Below are 17,085 nucleotides of genomic sequence, written 5' to 3'. Positions count from 1 at the left end.
GTGTAAATCTTCCTGCCAACGTGGGAAAGAACTCCTGGGATGAGCTGGGACCCAGCATCATGGGATTGAGAAAGTCTTCTTGACCAAAAGGGGTGTATTAGTTAGGGTTCTCTAGAGAAACAGAACCAACAGGGAACACTTGCAAATGTAAAATTTATGAAAGTGTCTCACGTGACCGTAGGAACGCAGAGTCCAAAATCCACAGGGCAGGCTGCGAAGCCGATGACTCCAATGGATGGCCTGGACGAACTCCACAGGAGAGGCTCACCAGCCAAAGCAGGAATGCCACCTGTCTCCTCTGAGTCCTCCTTAAAAGGCTTCCCATGATTGGATTTAGCATCACTAGTTGCAGAAGACACTCCCCTTTGGCTGATTACAAATGGAATCAGCTGTGGATGTAGCTGACGTGATCATGACCTAATCCTATGAAATGTCCTCATTGCAACAGACAGGCCAGCGCTTGCCCAATCAGATGAACAGGTACCACAACTTGGCCAAGTTGACACCTGTCCCTAACCATGACAGTCCACCCCTTGTCAACTTGGCACATATATATATATATATATATATATATATATATATATATATATATCACCTTAGACCATACTTAATTTCCAAATGAAAACAAATAAGCACACATTTTTTTTTTCCTGACAATACTCAACCGTCCTGCATATAACTGGAAACACATTAAATCTCTCCAGAATAGCGTGCAAATCCTTGGGCAACATTCATTCTTAAACTTGATATCTTACAACTTAAATAGTATAACACAAACAAAACAGCATTACAGTCCTCGTTTCTGTAACTGATCACGTGGTCGAAGTTCATATTTATCACTACCTTCTTCCACTACCCATTCCATGTTCCCTTTCCCCTCAGCAAGCACTTCAGCTGGCCGTGGTTCTTTGCCTGGTGGGGTGACCCAAACCTTCATTCCTGAAGTCTCAGAGCCATTAGTGGTCCTGCCTGGATTGTGTTGTTGCAGTTTTCCATTGATTTTAATCACAGGGCATGGTAGTACTAATAGACGCCCCAGGGGATCTCCTATGTTCCAAGAAAACTCTTCTTTACCTCCATTATGTAGTTGCAGTCCTACTTCCTTCTGATAGTCAGGGTCAATTACCCCAGACAATAATGTAATCCCCTTCTTGGTGTGTTGATCCAGAGGCATAAGTAGCCCAAAGTGGCCAGGTGGCAATCTTAACTTCCAGTTCAGTGGTATCACTGTTGTTTCTCCTGGAGAAAGCACACCCCGTTTTGGAACTAAAACCTGTAGACCAGCAGAACTCAGGGTAGCAGGGACAGGAAGCAAAAATTTTCCTAGTGGATCACTAGGAGTAATAGTGAGTGGCACCACACCCATTTCCACCCCTTGGTTCCTGGACCCATGGATCCTGGCTATGGGACAAACGGCACCATACAGCGGACGCTGATTCAGAGCATACACAGCTTCCTGGAGAACATTACCCCAGCCTTTCAAGTTTTTGCCACCTAGTTGGCACCGTAATTGAGTTTTCAAAAGGCCATTCCACCGTTCTATCAATCCAGCAGCTTCTGGATGATGGGGAATATGGTAAGACCAGAGAATTCCATGAGCATGTGCCCATTCTCGCACTTCATTTGCTGTGAAGTGTGTTCCTTGATCCGAAGCAATGCTATGTGGAATACCATGACGATGGATAAGGCATTCTGTAAGCCCACGGATAGTAGTTTTGGCAGAAGCATTGCGTGCAGGGAAAGCAAACCCATATCCAGAGTATGTGTCTATTCCAGTTAGAACAAATCGCTGCCCCTTCCATGAAGGGAGTGGTCCAATGTAATCAACCTGCCACCATGTAGCTGGCTGGTCACCTCGGGGAATGGTGCCATATCGGGGGCTGAGTGTGGGTCTCTGCTGCTGGCAGATTGGGCACTCAGCAGTGGCTGTAGCCAGGTCAGCCTTGGTGAGTGGAAGTCCATGTTGCTGAGCCCATGCATAACCTCCATCCCTACCACCATGACCACTTTGTTCATGAGCCCATTGGGCAATAACAGGAGTTGCTGGGGAAAGAGGCTGACTGGTATCCATAGAACGGGTCATCTTATCCACTTGATTATTAAAATCTTCCTCTGCTGAAGTCACCCTCGGGTGTGCATTCACATGGGACACAAATATCTTCATGTTTTTAGCCCACTCAGAAAGGTCTATCCACATACTTCTTCCCCAGACCTCTTTGTCACCAATTTTCCAATTATGGTCTTTCCAAGTCCCTGACCATCCAGCCAAACCATTAGCAACAGCCCATGAGTCAGTATACAAACGCACCTCTGGCCAGTTTTCCTTCCAAGCAAAATGAACAACCAGGTGCACTGCTCGAAGTTCTGCCCACTGGGAGGATTTCCTCTCACCACTGTCCTTCAAGGACACCCCAGAAAGGGGTTGTAATGCTGCAGCTGTCCACTTTCGGGTGGTACCTGCATATCGTGCTGAACCATCTGTAAACCAGGCCCGAGTTTTCTCTTCCTCAGTCAATTCACTGTAAGGAACTCCCCAAGAGGCCATAGCTCTGGTCTGGGAAAGAGAAGGTAATGTGGCAGCAGGAGTGGAAACCATGGGCATTTGTGCCACTTCTTCATGTAACTTACTTGTGCCTTCAGGACCTGCTCTGGCTCTATCTCGTATATACCATTTCCACTTTACAATAGAGTGCTGCTGTGCACGCCCAACTTTATGGCTTGGTGGGTCAGACAACACCCAACTCATGATAGGCAACTCAGGTCTCATGGTAACTTGGTGGCCCATGGTTAAGCGTTCAGTCTCTACTAAGGCCCAGTAGCAGGCCAAAAGCTGTTTCTCAAAAGGAGAGTAGTTATCTGCAGCAGATGGTAAGGCTTTGCTCCAAAATCCTAAGGGTCTGCGTTGTGATTCTCCTATAGGGGCCTGCCAAAGGCTCCAGACAGCATCTCTATTTGCCACTGACACTTCCAGCACCATTGGATCTGCTGGATCATATGGCCCAAGTGGCAGAGCAGCTTGCACAGCAGCCTGGACCTGTCGCAGAGCCTCCTCTTGTTCAGGTCCCCACTCAAAATTAGCAGCTTTTCTGGTCACTCGATAAATGGGCCGGAGTAGCACACCCAAATGAGGAATATGTTGTCGCCAAAATCCAAAAAGACCCACTAGGCGTTGTGCCTCTTTTTTGGTTGTGGGAGGGGCCAGATGCAGCAATTTATCCTTCACCTTAGAAGGGATATCTCGACATGCCCCACACCACTGGACACCTAGAAATTTTACTGAGGTGGAAGGCCCCTGTATTTTTGTTGGATTTATCTCCCATCCTCTGACACGCAAATGCCTTACCAGTAAATCTAGAGTAGTTGCTACTTCTTGCTCACTAGGTCCAATCAACATGATATCATCAATATAATGGACCAGTGTGATGTCTTGTGGGAGGGAGAAACGATCAAGATCTCTGCGAACAAGATTATGACATAGGGCTGGAGAGTTGATATACCCCTGAGGTAGGACAGTGAAAGTATATTGCTGACCTTGCCAGCTGAAAGCAAACTGTTTCTGGTGGTCCTTACTAATAGCTATTGAGAAAAAAGCATTTGCCAGATCAATAGCTGCATACCAGGTACCAGGGGATGTATTGATTTGCTCAAGCAATGATACTACATCTGGAACAGCAGCTGCAATTGGAGTTACCACCTGGTTGAGTTTACGATAATCCACTGTCATTCTCCAAGACCCATCTGTTTTCTGCACAGGCCAAATAGGAGAGTTGAATGGGGATGTGGTGGGAATCACCACCCCTGCATCTTTCAAGTCCTTAAGAGTGGCAGTAATCTCTGCAATCCCTCCAGGAATACGGTATTGCTTTTGATTTACTATTTTGCTTGGTAGGGGCAGTTCTAGTGGCTTCCACTTGGCCTTTCCCACCATAGTAGCCCTCACTGCACGAGTTAGAGAACCAGCGTGGGGATTCTGCCAGTTGCTCAGTATGTCTATGCCAATTATACATTCCGGAACTGGGGAAATAACTACAGGATGGGTCCGGGGGCCCACTGGACCCACTGTGAGACGGACCTGAGCTAAAACTCCATTGATCACCTGGCCTCCATAAGCCCCCACTCTGACTGGTGGTCCAGAGTGACGTTTTGGGTCCCCTGGAATTAATGTCACTTCTGAACCAGTGTCTAATAATCCCCGAAATATCTGATCATTTCCTTTTCCCCAATGCACAGTTACCCTGGTAAAAGGCCGTCGGTCTCCTTGGGGAAGACTTAGAGGAAGGTTAACAGTATAAATTTGTGGCAGTGTAACAGGTTTCTTCCCCATAGGGACCTGGCCTCCCCTTCATTCAAGGGGCTCAGGGTCTGTAAACTGTTTCAAGTCTGGAAATTGGTTAAGGGGCTGTGACTCTGTGTTTTTGTAATTCAGGTTAGACTTCTGTTCCCTTGACCTAGAACTCTTTTGTTTATACAGCTCCAACAAGAATTTAGTAGGCTGCCCTTCTATTGTATTTCTAGGTACCCCATGATTTACTAGCCAATGCCACAAATCTCTGCGTGTCATATAATTTTGATGCCTCCTTTGAGTTTGTTGTCTATTATAATACCCACGTCTACCCTGTCTTTGGTGATTAAGTGCTGCCACCTGGCTTCTGCCAACTCGGGATCCTGTCATCCCCATTGTGTTTAAGGATTCCAGCTCAGTGACAGCAGTTCCTACAGTAATATCTGACCTACAGAGAAGTGCAACCACAGAGCTCTTGAGGGATGATGGTGCTAGTCTCACAAATTTATTTCTCACTGTTCTGGTAAAAGGTGCATCCTCTGGACATTCCTGGGGTGTAAGAGCAGGCTTTGCGTGATAAATCCACTCTAACATCCCAATCTCTCTAAGCCTCTGGATCCCCTCATCTACATTATACCAGGGCAGTTCTGGCATTTCAACCTCAGGTAATGTTGGCCACCTTTTGATCCATGTTTCAACCAACCACCCAAACAAGCTGTTAACACCTTTTCTAACTGCTCGAGCTATAACATTGAATGCAGAATCTCTGCTTAGTGGGCCCATATCAATAAATTCAGCCTGATCCAGCCTTATATTCCTCCCACCATTATCCCACACTCTTAAGATCCATTGCCACACATATTCCCCTGATTTCTGTCTATATAAATTGGAAAACTCACACAGTTCTTTTGGAGTATAACGTACCTCCTCATGTGTGATACTTTGTACCTCACCTTTAGGGGCCTGTTGGGACTTTAGTGTAGTTATAGGTCTAGAAGAAATGAGGGGTGGTGGGGGTGGGTCATGAAAAGAATTAGAAATATCTTCCAAGCCATTTGCTTCAGGGCTTTCATTTGCAGTTTCATCTGGTGAAACAGGATTAATAACTCTAGGGCTAATCCCTTCAGGAGGAGGTTGGGTGGCCAATTCCTCAAGGCAAGCTGGAGGTGGGGCGGCTATGTCCTCAGGGCAGACTATTACAGGGTTATCTAAAGAAGGCTCAGCATGGTCTAGGGTTTCAACCTCACCCCCAACATCATTATCAATCCATATGTCACCATCCCATTTTTCAGGGTCCCACTCCTTTCCAATCAATGCCCTCACTTTAACGGCAGACACCATGCAAGACTGAGATTTCAGTTTACGTTGTAAAGTTGCTACTCTAACAATAAGATTCTGAGTCTGATTTTCAGAGATCTCAAGTCTACGGCTACAGGAAATAAAATTTTCCTTCAGGATACTCATAGAAACCTCTACATCTTTCAGACGGCACTTAAGCTTCTTGTTTGAAGCCTTAAGCCCATCCCTTTCACCCTTTAATGTAGACAGTGTATCTAACAACAACCAACCAACATCTCTATAACTCTTATTCCTACAAAACTCTGTAAAGGTGTCAAAAACATTATCCCCCAGAGTCTGGCTTCGTACAAGCGAAGCATTAGGAGAATCAAATGATGATATTTTGACTATCTCCTTTGCCAACTCAGTCCATGGATTGGGAGTGTCATTCTGATTACGGGAATCAGAGTCCTTAGTGTCTCTGAGCCCAGTCAGAGTAGAAAACCATTCATAAAAACCCATTTTTAAGATTCTGTTCCTTAAGAACCACTCCCGGTACCAAGATGTATTAGTTAGGGTTCTCTAGAGAAACAGAACCAACAGGGAACACTTGCAAATGTAAAATTTATGAAAGTGTCTCACGTGACCGTAGGAACGCAGAGTCCAAAATCCACAGGGCAGGCTGCGAAGCCGATGACTCCAATGGATGGCCTGGACGAACTCCACAGGAGAGGCTCACCAGCCAAAGCAGGAATGCCACCTGTCTCCTCTGAGTCCTCCTTAAAAGGCTTCCCATGATTGGATTTAGCATCACTAGTTGCAGAAGACACTCCCCTTTGGCTGATTACAAATGGAATCAGCTGTGGATGTAGCTGACGTGATCATGACCTAATCCTATGAAATGTCCTCATTGCAACAGACAGGCCAGCGCTTGCCCAATCAGATGAACAGGTACCACAACTTGGCCAAGTTGACACCTGTCCCTAACCATGACAAGGGGGAAGAGAGAAATGAGACAAAATAAAGTTTCAGTGGCTGAGAGATTTCAAACAGAGTCAAGAGGTTATCTTGGAGGCTATTTTTATGCATTATATCCCTTTTTAGTTTATGAAGTATTAGAGTGGCTGGACAGAAGTACCTGAAACTGTTGAGCTATATTCCAGTAGCCTTGATTCTTGAGGAAGGTTCTATAACAACATAGCTTTTACAATGTGACTGTCTGATTGTGAAAACCTTGTGTCTGATGCTCCTTTTATCCAGAGTATGGAAAGATGAGTAAAAAAATATGGATAATAAATAAATAATAGGGGGATAGGGGGTAAAATAAATTGGGTAGATTGAAAGACTAGTGGTTAGTGAGAGGGAGGAATAAGGGATAGGGGATGGATGCATTTTTTAAAATTTCTTTTTCTGTAGTGATGCAAATATTCTAAAAATTATCATGATGAATCCACAACCATGTGATGATTATTGTGAGGCATTGCTTGTGCACTACGTATAGACAACATGTGTGTAAAGATTTGTCTATAAAAATATTTAAAAAAAAAAGAAATCCCTGATGTAAGAACCAACCCATTTCTGATATATTGCATCTCATCATGAAATGCAATATATCAGAAATGGGTTGGTTCTTAACAAATTGAAACAACTAATGAGGTTGTTATACTCATGAATGGCTTGCCGTGGTGACACTGGCCAACTTTAGGAAAGTATTTTGGGAATACATTTCAAGAACAAAAGAAGCCTTTAAGGCCTTTACTACATAATCCCATTCTTGGGAATTCAACCTTAAGAACAATTCAAAATGAGGGGGAAAAAAAAGATAATGCATGACATTGTTCATTTTAATATTATTTAAAAAGCAAAAAGCTGGAAATGACTTAGATGACCAATAAGAGCGTTACACCCGTTTGGAAGAATATTTCAAAGAAAACGTGCCAGTGTGGGAAATGCTCTGGTTACAGTGGTTGGGGGGTAAGCAGAATACGGCATATCTAGTTAGTGTCGCAGCTCCATAAACATCACCCAGGCAGCTTCAGAAAAGACCGGAAGGGAAAGTGGAACGTTGTTTTAGGGTGGTGAGATTGTGGTGACAAAATTCACACTCCCCCCAATTTTGGGGGGTGGGGAGACAATAAAACAAATCTTTCAACAAAATTAAGGTCCAGAGTACAGAATAGATTGTTCCAATCTCACTCTGCCAACAAAAACTATGCAGGAGAGGCAAGGCAGCCTGGTGGAAAAATGACAAGTCTTCAAACCCAACTGCTGGGGAGTATCCTTTTTTTTTCTTCATATTTTTGTTGACAAATCTTCACACACATATAGTCCACACGGGGTGTACAATCAATGGCTCACACTATCATCACATAGTTGTGTATTTATCGCCATGATTATTTTTTAGAGCATTTGCCTCACTCCAGAAAAAGAAAAAAAAAAGAAAAAGAAAAAAACTCAAACTCTCATCCTCCTTACCCCTCCCCCTCTCACTGACCACTAGTCTTTACATCGACCCAATTTATTTTACCCCTTATCCCCCCTATTATTTATTTATTTATTATCCATATTTTTTTACTCATCTGTCCATACCCTGGATAAAAGGAGCAGCAGACACAAGGTTTTCACAAAGTCACATTGTAAGAGCTGTATAGTTATACAGTCATCTTCAAGAATCAAGGCTACTGGAACACAGCTCTACAGTTTCAGATGCTTTCCTCTAGCCTCCCCAGTACACGATAAACTAAAAAGGGGTATCTTTATAATGCATAAGAATAACCTCTAGCATAATCTCTTTACTCTGAAATCTCTCAGCCATTGACAGATTTAATTTTAATATTATTTAAAAAGCAAAAAGCTGGAAATGACTTAGATGAACAATAAGAGCATTACATTCATTTAGAAGAATATTTCAGACTTTGTCTCATTTCTCTCTTCCCCCTTTTGGTCAAGAAGGCTTTCTCAATCCCTTGATGCTGGGTCTCAGCTTATCCCAGGATTTCTGTCCCAAGTTGCCAGGGAGATTTACACCCCTGGGATCATGTTCCATGTAGGGGGGAGGGCAGTGAGTTCACGTGCCAAGCTGGCTTAGAGACAAAGGCCACATCTGAGCAACAAAAGAGGTTCTCTGGGGGTGACTCTTAAATGTAATTTCAAGTTGGCTTAGCCTATCTTTTGCAGGAATAAGTTTTTTATTTTTTTAATTTTTATTGATAAAATCAAACAACATACCAACATGAACATTGTTAACACATGAACATTCCATACTTGGTATGCAGTCAGTGGCTCAACATATCATCACATAGTTGTGTATCCATCACCGTGATCACTTTTTAGAACACTTGCATCATCCCAGAAAAAGAAATAAAAAGAAAAAAGAAGAAACTCATACTTACCATACCCCTTACCCCTCCCTCTCATTGACCACTAGTATTTCCCTCTACCCAATTTATTTTAACATTTGCTCCCCCTATTATTTATTTATTTTTAATCCATATTTTTTACTCATCTGTCCATACCATAGATAAAAGGAGCATCAAACACAAAGTTTTCACAATCACACAGTCACATTGTGAAAGCTATATCATTACACAATCATCTTCAAGAAACATGGCTGCTGGAACACAGCTCTACAGTTTCAGGCACTTCCCTCTAGCCTCTCTAATACACCTTAAACTAAAAAGGGGATATCTATATAATGCATAAGAATAACCTCCAGGATACCTTCCCGACTCTGTTTGGAATCTCTCAGCCATTGACACTTTATTTTGTTTCATTTCGCTCTTCCCCCTTTCAGTCAAGAAGGTTTTCTCAATCCCTTGATGCTGAGTCCCAGCTCATTCTAGGATGTCTGTCCCACATTTGGAGACCCCTTTTAAGGGAAGGCATTTCATGTGGACCCTGAGGGTATATTGGTGAACCCCATGTTTCTACGTACCTGATTTTCAGAACTAGTGACTTGGAAACCCTAAGCTCTGTCCTATGATGATGTCTTTTCAACTATGACAGCGTGGTTGAGAACTTTGCCCTTGAAACTGGTGAGGTAATTGTCTTTAGAATATCATAAAAACAAAAACACCACTTTGAAAAATTCTTGTGGAACTCTCACATCTCCAAGAGAAGAGCCGTGGGCCTCACGGGTCTGTGGAATCCCTGGCAGCCTACAGTTTCTAGAGTGAGGAGCACTTCAATAGGAGTTCTCTAAACTGGGCTTTCTGATCCGCCAGGACATTGTTTTAAAAAGTGTTTTTGAGTGAGGCCTCTACACTCCAGTTTTTCTAGGTCCCTGAACTCCCCATGAGCTGCCTCCTCCTTCACCCCATCCCTGCCACCTCCTGATGTCCCCGGCCTGGTTCTAGGGACACCATATTTGCACCCTTGCTGTAAACCACCAGGCCTCCCCCTGTGCGGCTCACCACTGCCTTTAAGTGAGCTCCTCCACGTTGCCGGCCTAGGACAAGAAAACACAACTTAGGACACAGCCAAGTCCCGATCTGGAAGATTCTATCTACGGGGACATGAGAAGTCTAAGTTTTCTCGTGAGCCTAATGATGCATTTGTGTAAATCATTAAGGAAAGTGGTTAAGACCATGGGTTTTGGAACCAGTTCTTGCTCTTCCTTTTACTAGTGCTATAGTATTTGGCAAATTCTCTACCCTTCCCAAACCTCAATTTTTTCGTCTGTAAAACGGAGAAAATGTGGTATGTACATTACATCACAGGGGTGTGAGGATGAAATGATAAGCTGCATAGAAAGAACCTAGCATAGGGCCTGACCTATAAATGCCTGATGTGAGTTATTAAAGTGCCTGGAACCTATTATGCACAAAACATTAGTCTCCACCCCTCTCTAGCCTGCTCCACTTGGACTTATTTCAACATCATTCCATCTTCGGTGACAGATTCAACGGCTCTGACCTGGGAAAGAACTCAGGATGTCTATGTCTCCACCACTTCACTTACATGTGGGGATGCTGAGATGAAGAGAGGGAAGGTGACTAACTTAAGGTCACACAATTTGTCAATTTCCTCTTCTAGGTATTGGGATCAAATAGGAATGTATATACAGGGATGTGCCCTGCAGCCTCAGCAAACCTCTAAAACAATTTCCAGTCGAATCTTGCTCAGCTGGGCTAGTACCCAAGTTTCTCCATGTGCTAAATGCACCAGAGAGGAAGCCTGGGGCTGAGCAGATCTGACTTGAGTTCTGGTGCAGTCATTCTGTGTTGTGGGTTCAGCTCTGTGCTGGCCCTGAGTTTTCCCCTCTGTATGGAAAGTCTGCGTGCTTGTACAATCTCCCAAGAACGGAAGGAAGGGGCTTTGGAGACAGGCAGATCTGGCTTGAATGTCGGCTCTGCCACTTATTGCCTGAACGACTTTGGGCAAATTCCTTATTCTCTCTGAGCCTCAGTTTCCTCATCTATAAAATGGGAGTAACTGCAAGCCATATGCCAGGTGAGAAATGTGAGGATTCAGGTACACCTCTCCCAGGTGGTGCTTTTCCCTTTCCTATCCCTTCCACCCCAGCCCTCCAGCTGACTCTTCCTGCTGTCCTCCTGTGTCAGTGGCCAGTGGCGGCAGGTCAGTTTCCCCCTAAAAGCTCTGGGCAATTGCTTCATCCCTGAGGGGCAGGGGGAGGGTCCCGAAGGGGCCAGGCATCCCTCTGCTACGTCCCTGCAGTGTGAGGAGCGACAGGAGACTGCACTCCCCTGACGGGACTTGTTTTGCCCTGAATAGCAGCCCCCCACCAAATTCATTCCAGCCGGAATATATGAATGTGACCTTATATGGAAATAGGGTCTTTGCAGAGGTGAGCAAGTTAGGACGAGGTCATGCTGGAGTGAGGTGGGCCCTAAGGACAGTGTTGTTAAGAGAAGAGGGAAACTTGGAGCTGGGTACAGAGACCTCTGAGGCCATATGACCAGGTGGGAGGTCAGAGACTGGGGTTGCACTGCCTCAAGCCAAAGAGCCCCAAGGATTGTTGACCTTAGAAGAGGCAAGGAAGCATTCGCCCTGGAGGCTTCGAGGGAGCAGAGCCCTGCCAGCACTGGAGGTGTCCAGCCTCCAGAGCTGTGAGGGAAGATGCTGCTACTTAGGTCAGCTGCCTGCTCCAGGCACTTGGGGACAGCAGCCCTTGGAGACTCATACAGGGTTCGGGGGGGACCCTGGCCACCCCACTCAGTACTTTGTAAAAAATGACTTTTCTTCTTATTTATGTTCATTGTAGAAATGTGGACATTCAAAGAGGCCAGGGGAGTAAAAGAAAACCTACCACCATCCAACTTGCTAAGAATAATATCACTATATTTATACGTACAGATGGAGATAAACATGTTATCGCATTACACACAGTAGTGAAGTTGGCTTTATTTCTACAGAATCTGTGGCAGACAGGTTTTTTTATTAATAAATAGTCTCTTTACCAAATTATTTAATGGCGGGGTAGTATTTTCTTATATGACTATTCCCTGTTATCCTGGACAATAAGATTACTACCAAGTTTTTATTGTTATAAAACAATGCTTCCTTAAATATCCTTGTTAGCTCAGTCTTTGTGTGTGTGCCTAATTATTCTTTTAGTTTAAATTTCTGTATTGAAATGATGAGTGAAAAGAGTTATGCAAGAAAAACTTTTAAATAAGAAAATTGTATTTAAGTAAGAAAATAATGACACACAAATTACGTAGTGATTTCCCTTATTCTTTTTGCCTCTCCAAGCAATCCAAACCCTGTGGACCACTGCTTACAATCTGCTGGGCATTCTTCCAGAACCTTCTCTAGATTCAGCCAAGCATCCCAGTACACAAACCCCGTACACTGCCTACTGCAGGTAACCACGCACACACATTATCTAAGGCTTTTGATTTGTAATGTCATTTTTTTTCCTTCCAGAAAGATCCTTTCTTCTCTTTTAATCGCCATTTGATGTCCCGTGACCCAGCGGCAGTTGCAACTGGGAAGCAGCTGTGTCAGTTGCTGTGGACTTTCAACTGGTCCAGGCTTTTTGGGCCATGGGTGTGAGGCCAGACCAGGCAGAGACAGTTTGGGTTGGGAAGTCCCCGAACCGTAGTGTGTATTGCAAGCAAAGCTTCTTTGAAGAGGGGGATGTCCCACGCCCAGTCTCAGTAAAGCATCGCACTTCTTTTGTCATAAAGCTCCTGCAGCAAAGAAATAAAACAGAGGGAGGAAAACGGCATGGTGCTCCTCGGTCAAACACAGAGGGCAGCCATCTGATCTACTGTCCAGATGGGACACCTCTGAGAGCGAAAGGGAGAACTTACACTTATGCTGGGACTGACATCGGGGCGGCTCTGTGAGGTCTCCAGCCTGCAGAGACAAAGCTGCGGTGTGTGGACAGAGCACAGGGTGGAATCAAAAGGCCTGGATGTGAGGTCCTGCCTCTTATTCTCTGGTGAGACCTGGGGCCAATCCGTTCACCCTTGGAGCCTGTTCTTGCCCCTGCAACGTGGTGGACACTAATGTCTCCCTCCCCTCGCCAGGAAGCTGTGGGGAGTGAACGGGGTATTGAGCTTTGCCAACTATGATTTGATCAACACCAAATCCTCTCATCTGTGGCCTCAGTGGATGGGCCTAGTGGGGACCCTGGATGAAGGTTCCCAAAGGGGTGAATGAACAGTACTTACGTCAATCACATCCTGACCCTCCAAGGTGGGAGGTGGGGGGGACCCTTCATGTTAACTCAACATATAGGCACGGGGAGTGTAGTGGGTTGAATAGAGTCCCCCCAGAATTCATGTCCGCCTGGAACCTTAGAAAGTGACATATTTTGGAAAGAGATCCTTTAATGGTAAGGACATTTTAACGTACCTTTAAATTAAGGTACGGACAGAGATGAGATCCTATTGGATTAGGGTACGCCTTAATTTTAATGTCTGGTGTCCATATAAGATGAGGAGAGGAGACACACAGAGGCAGGAAAGATGGCTGCATCCTCATGCCAAGGAACACAAGGAACCAGCAGAGGCTGGAAGAGGTGAGGCAGACGCCGCCCCAGCCCTCTGGAGGCCTGCAGCTCTACCGGCGCCTTGATTTTAGACCTCTGGCCTCCAAGTTTGTGGCAATCATTAACGGAAGCCCTAGGAAATAGTACAGTGGGGTTGATGATAGGAGGTGCTATTTCCACACTGCTCAGGGCCAGTGATAAGCCCCACTTGAGAACTGACTCATATCACCCTCACAGCTCGTGAGATGGCATTCTTAAGTCCATGCACAACTCAAGGATGAAGAGACTGAGACTCAGATCATGCAGCTGGCAGGTGGAAGGACCAGGAGCTGTATCCAGGAGCTCATCTCCAGAGCCTTTGGTCTGAGCCACTGAGCTCTCCCACCTCCTGTAGGAAGAGGGACCACCAGGGACCCAGGAGGCAGCTCTGGTCTTGCTGTGGAGGGACCTCATGGGGAGCACCTTTTCTTAAAGATTCATTTCTAGGTCTTCATCTCAGCCGTTCCTGCAAATGAAGCCACAGCCTCATGAGTCTCTGCAGGCTGGAGAGGTACAGGTCAGTAGGTCTGTAGGTGAGGGGGTGGGGTGGGGAAAGAGAGGCAGGGTGGAGATTTGGAGGTCAATCTCACAGCTCCCTCATCCCCTAGTAGATGCTCTGGAAATGTCCCTTTTCCTTGAATCAGAAGATATGGGAATTTCAACCCAGCTCTCTCACCAACCAGCTGTCCATCCACGGACAAGTGATGATGTTTCTCAGGGAGCCAGTTGCTTCATCTATACAATGAGGCTTATTTCAGCTTTGTTTATGTTTTAGAGCTGTGGCGAGGGTCAAATGGAATTCTTCTTTTGGGAAAATATCCCATGGAAACAATTCAGAAGAAATAATTCAAAAGAAAAGAAAGTAATATGTGCGAAGATATTCATTGCTTTGTTATACCAAAAACGAACAAATCCACAAAAGAATCTACCAAACAATCAGCCAACAAAATCCCCCAAAACTGCAAGCTGATGTATGACTGCTAATCACCACAGTTCTGGAAAGTGTGTACCTACATGGAAAAGTTTTAACGTTACATGCAGGAAAAGGAATGCCAAATTGTGTCCGCTCTTTGACTAAAGCATGTAACATCATTCACAGATATGACAACATCCTGAAAGGAAACATGAAGAGCAAAATGTTCAGGTGATGAGATTTTTGAATCAATAAAAATTCTTTATTAATATTAAAATATTTTGAAAATAAATTAAAATTCAAATAAAAATATACATGAAAGTGTATATTTTTAAAATAAAATATTTTAAATATTTTTAAATGTAGTCGTTAGAGAGCTGTCTCAGAGCTCCTGTTGGTAGGGGAGCCGTGGCTTGTAGGCAAGTCTGAGACATTTTGGGAGGAAAACAACAATGAGTATCTGTCCCGTGGCAATGACTTGGGGTGCTGGGATTGTATCCTCCACTTCTCCAGGTCCCCCCACTGCCTCACCCATAGGAGACCTTATGGAAACCTCACAGCTGTGATATAAGGGTTTCAGGCAGGGGTAACTATTCCCATTTTACAGATAAGGAAGACATGCCTAGGGAGAGTGAAGTGCCCCTGGTTCCCAGAGCCAATGGCAGGGCCACCCCAGACCTCACACCCCTCCGAGCCCCCCGCCAGGACCTCTGCGACCTCCACTGAGCTGCTTAGTCACCCCAGGTAGCGACAGGCGCCATCTCCTCTCCATTCTCCTCGACCCACCTCTGGATCACAGGTACGGTAGGCAAAATAACGGTCCCCCAAGATGCCTCCATCCTAGTCCCCAGAACCTGTGACCATGTTGGGTCACATGGCAAAGGGGAATTACGGTTGCTAATCACCTATCCTCGAGATGGGGAGATTGTCCTGAATTGTCCAGTGGGCCCAGCGCCGGTACGGGGTCCTGGCAAGTGGAAGAGGGGGAGAGAGAATCAGAGAGAGACATCAGTGGGAGGGGTCACATCCATGCTGCCTGTTCTGCAGACGGGGGGAGAGGACCGGGAAGTAAGGCGTGTGGGCGGCCTACAGAAGCTGGAAAAGGCGAAGAAACTGATTCTACCCTCCAGCCTCTAGGAAGGATCAGCCCGGATGCCAGCCCAGGGAAACTGGTTTTGGACTTTTCACACTCAGAGCTGTGACATAATAGATTTGTGCTGTTTGAAGGCACTAAATATGTGCTTTGTTACAGCAGCCATAGGAACCACATACAGTAGATATGCCTGGATGACTGGTGGTGACTACTAAGGACTCTTCTCAGCCAGGAGAGAGGGGTGGGTGAAGCCTCCCTCTGCTGGGAATCGGCCACTATACTTAGTTTAACTCTTCACTCATCCAGCTAGTAACTTATCCATCAGTTGTGATGAAGACATTATCAAGCAAAGTGCCACTTGCTCTAAATCCCAGGTGAAGGCCTCAGTGGAGCACTGGAGGGAAAACACTTTAAAGGAAGGCCTCTGGAGTGGGTCTGGCTATCCTCATTGCATGGATGAGGAAACCGAGGCTCCAGAAAGAAGGGGAATGAGTCCAAGGACACCCACCGTGTGGCAGAGCTAGGCCTTGAACCCGGGTCTGCCTGGTCCAGCTTTTGCAATGCCCCCTCCTGCCTTCGCTGCCTTCTTGAATGTGCTGCAGAGAAATTGCTCACCCCCTCAACTGTGCCTGAGCTGAGCCAGCATGCGCGTCGTCGTTCTCCCTCATTTCCCCTCCAGAGGCCTCGTTTCCCTAATTAGATCAGACACACTGAGTTCTACTCAGCACTGGAATCCACTTCCGGGGCTCACAGATTCCTGTTGGATGAAATAATAAACTCAGGCAGGCCATGGTGGCTCAGCAGGCAAGAATGCTTGCTTGCCATGCTGGAGGACTTGGGTTTGATTCCCGGTTCCTGCCCATGTTAAAATAAATAAAATAACAGACTCGACTGAGAGTCCAACCCCAACCGCTCCCTCTATTTTGCATCTGAGAAGGACCCACCTCCCTAGCCAAAAGAAAAAAGGTCTAGAAGTTGGGTTCTTTGGCAGAAGTTTAAAAAACTATGTATCTGAAGTGGGAGATGCTTGCTCCTTGATGTGCAGGAGGGGAAGCCAGCTGGAGCCTTGGTGAAGGAGTGAGAGTTACACACACAAGCACACACACCCTTCCCTACCAAATATGAAAGCCTCCCCTCTGCTTCCTGCGTCCTCAAACAATGGCAGCTTTTAATTCCCGAGAGCCTCTTTATTGTGCCCTGGGTGGGCGGGCAGTGTCTCTGCAGCAGGATTACCTTGGAGTAAGGTCTTCTGCCTGACAGTCCCTCGTAACACCCTGCTGATAGGATTTCCCATTCCCCTTCAAATACGATTTGCCCTTCCCTTTATTGCAAATAGTGCCATAAAGGGCACGGGAGAGTTTAAGCAGCAAGGCGGGTGCAGAAGAAAATACCCAGGACTGGACCAGGACTGTGTCCGGGTCACGCCGCTTAACTGTGCCCTGAATACTCCTTCCCCTGCTGCCATAAAGGTCACACATCTGGGCGCTCAAAATCTATTTAATCGACAAATTGATGTGCGT

Source organism: Tamandua tetradactyla, chromosome 6 (assembly GCF_023851605.1).
Source record: "Tamandua tetradactyla isolate mTamTet1 chromosome 6, mTamTet1.pri, whole genome shotgun sequence".
NCBI lineage: Eukaryota > Metazoa > Chordata > Mammalia > Pilosa > Myrmecophagidae > Tamandua > Tamandua tetradactyla.
The sequence above is the reverse complement of the archived record's forward strand: the minus strand, read 5'-3'. Positions refer to the sequence as shown.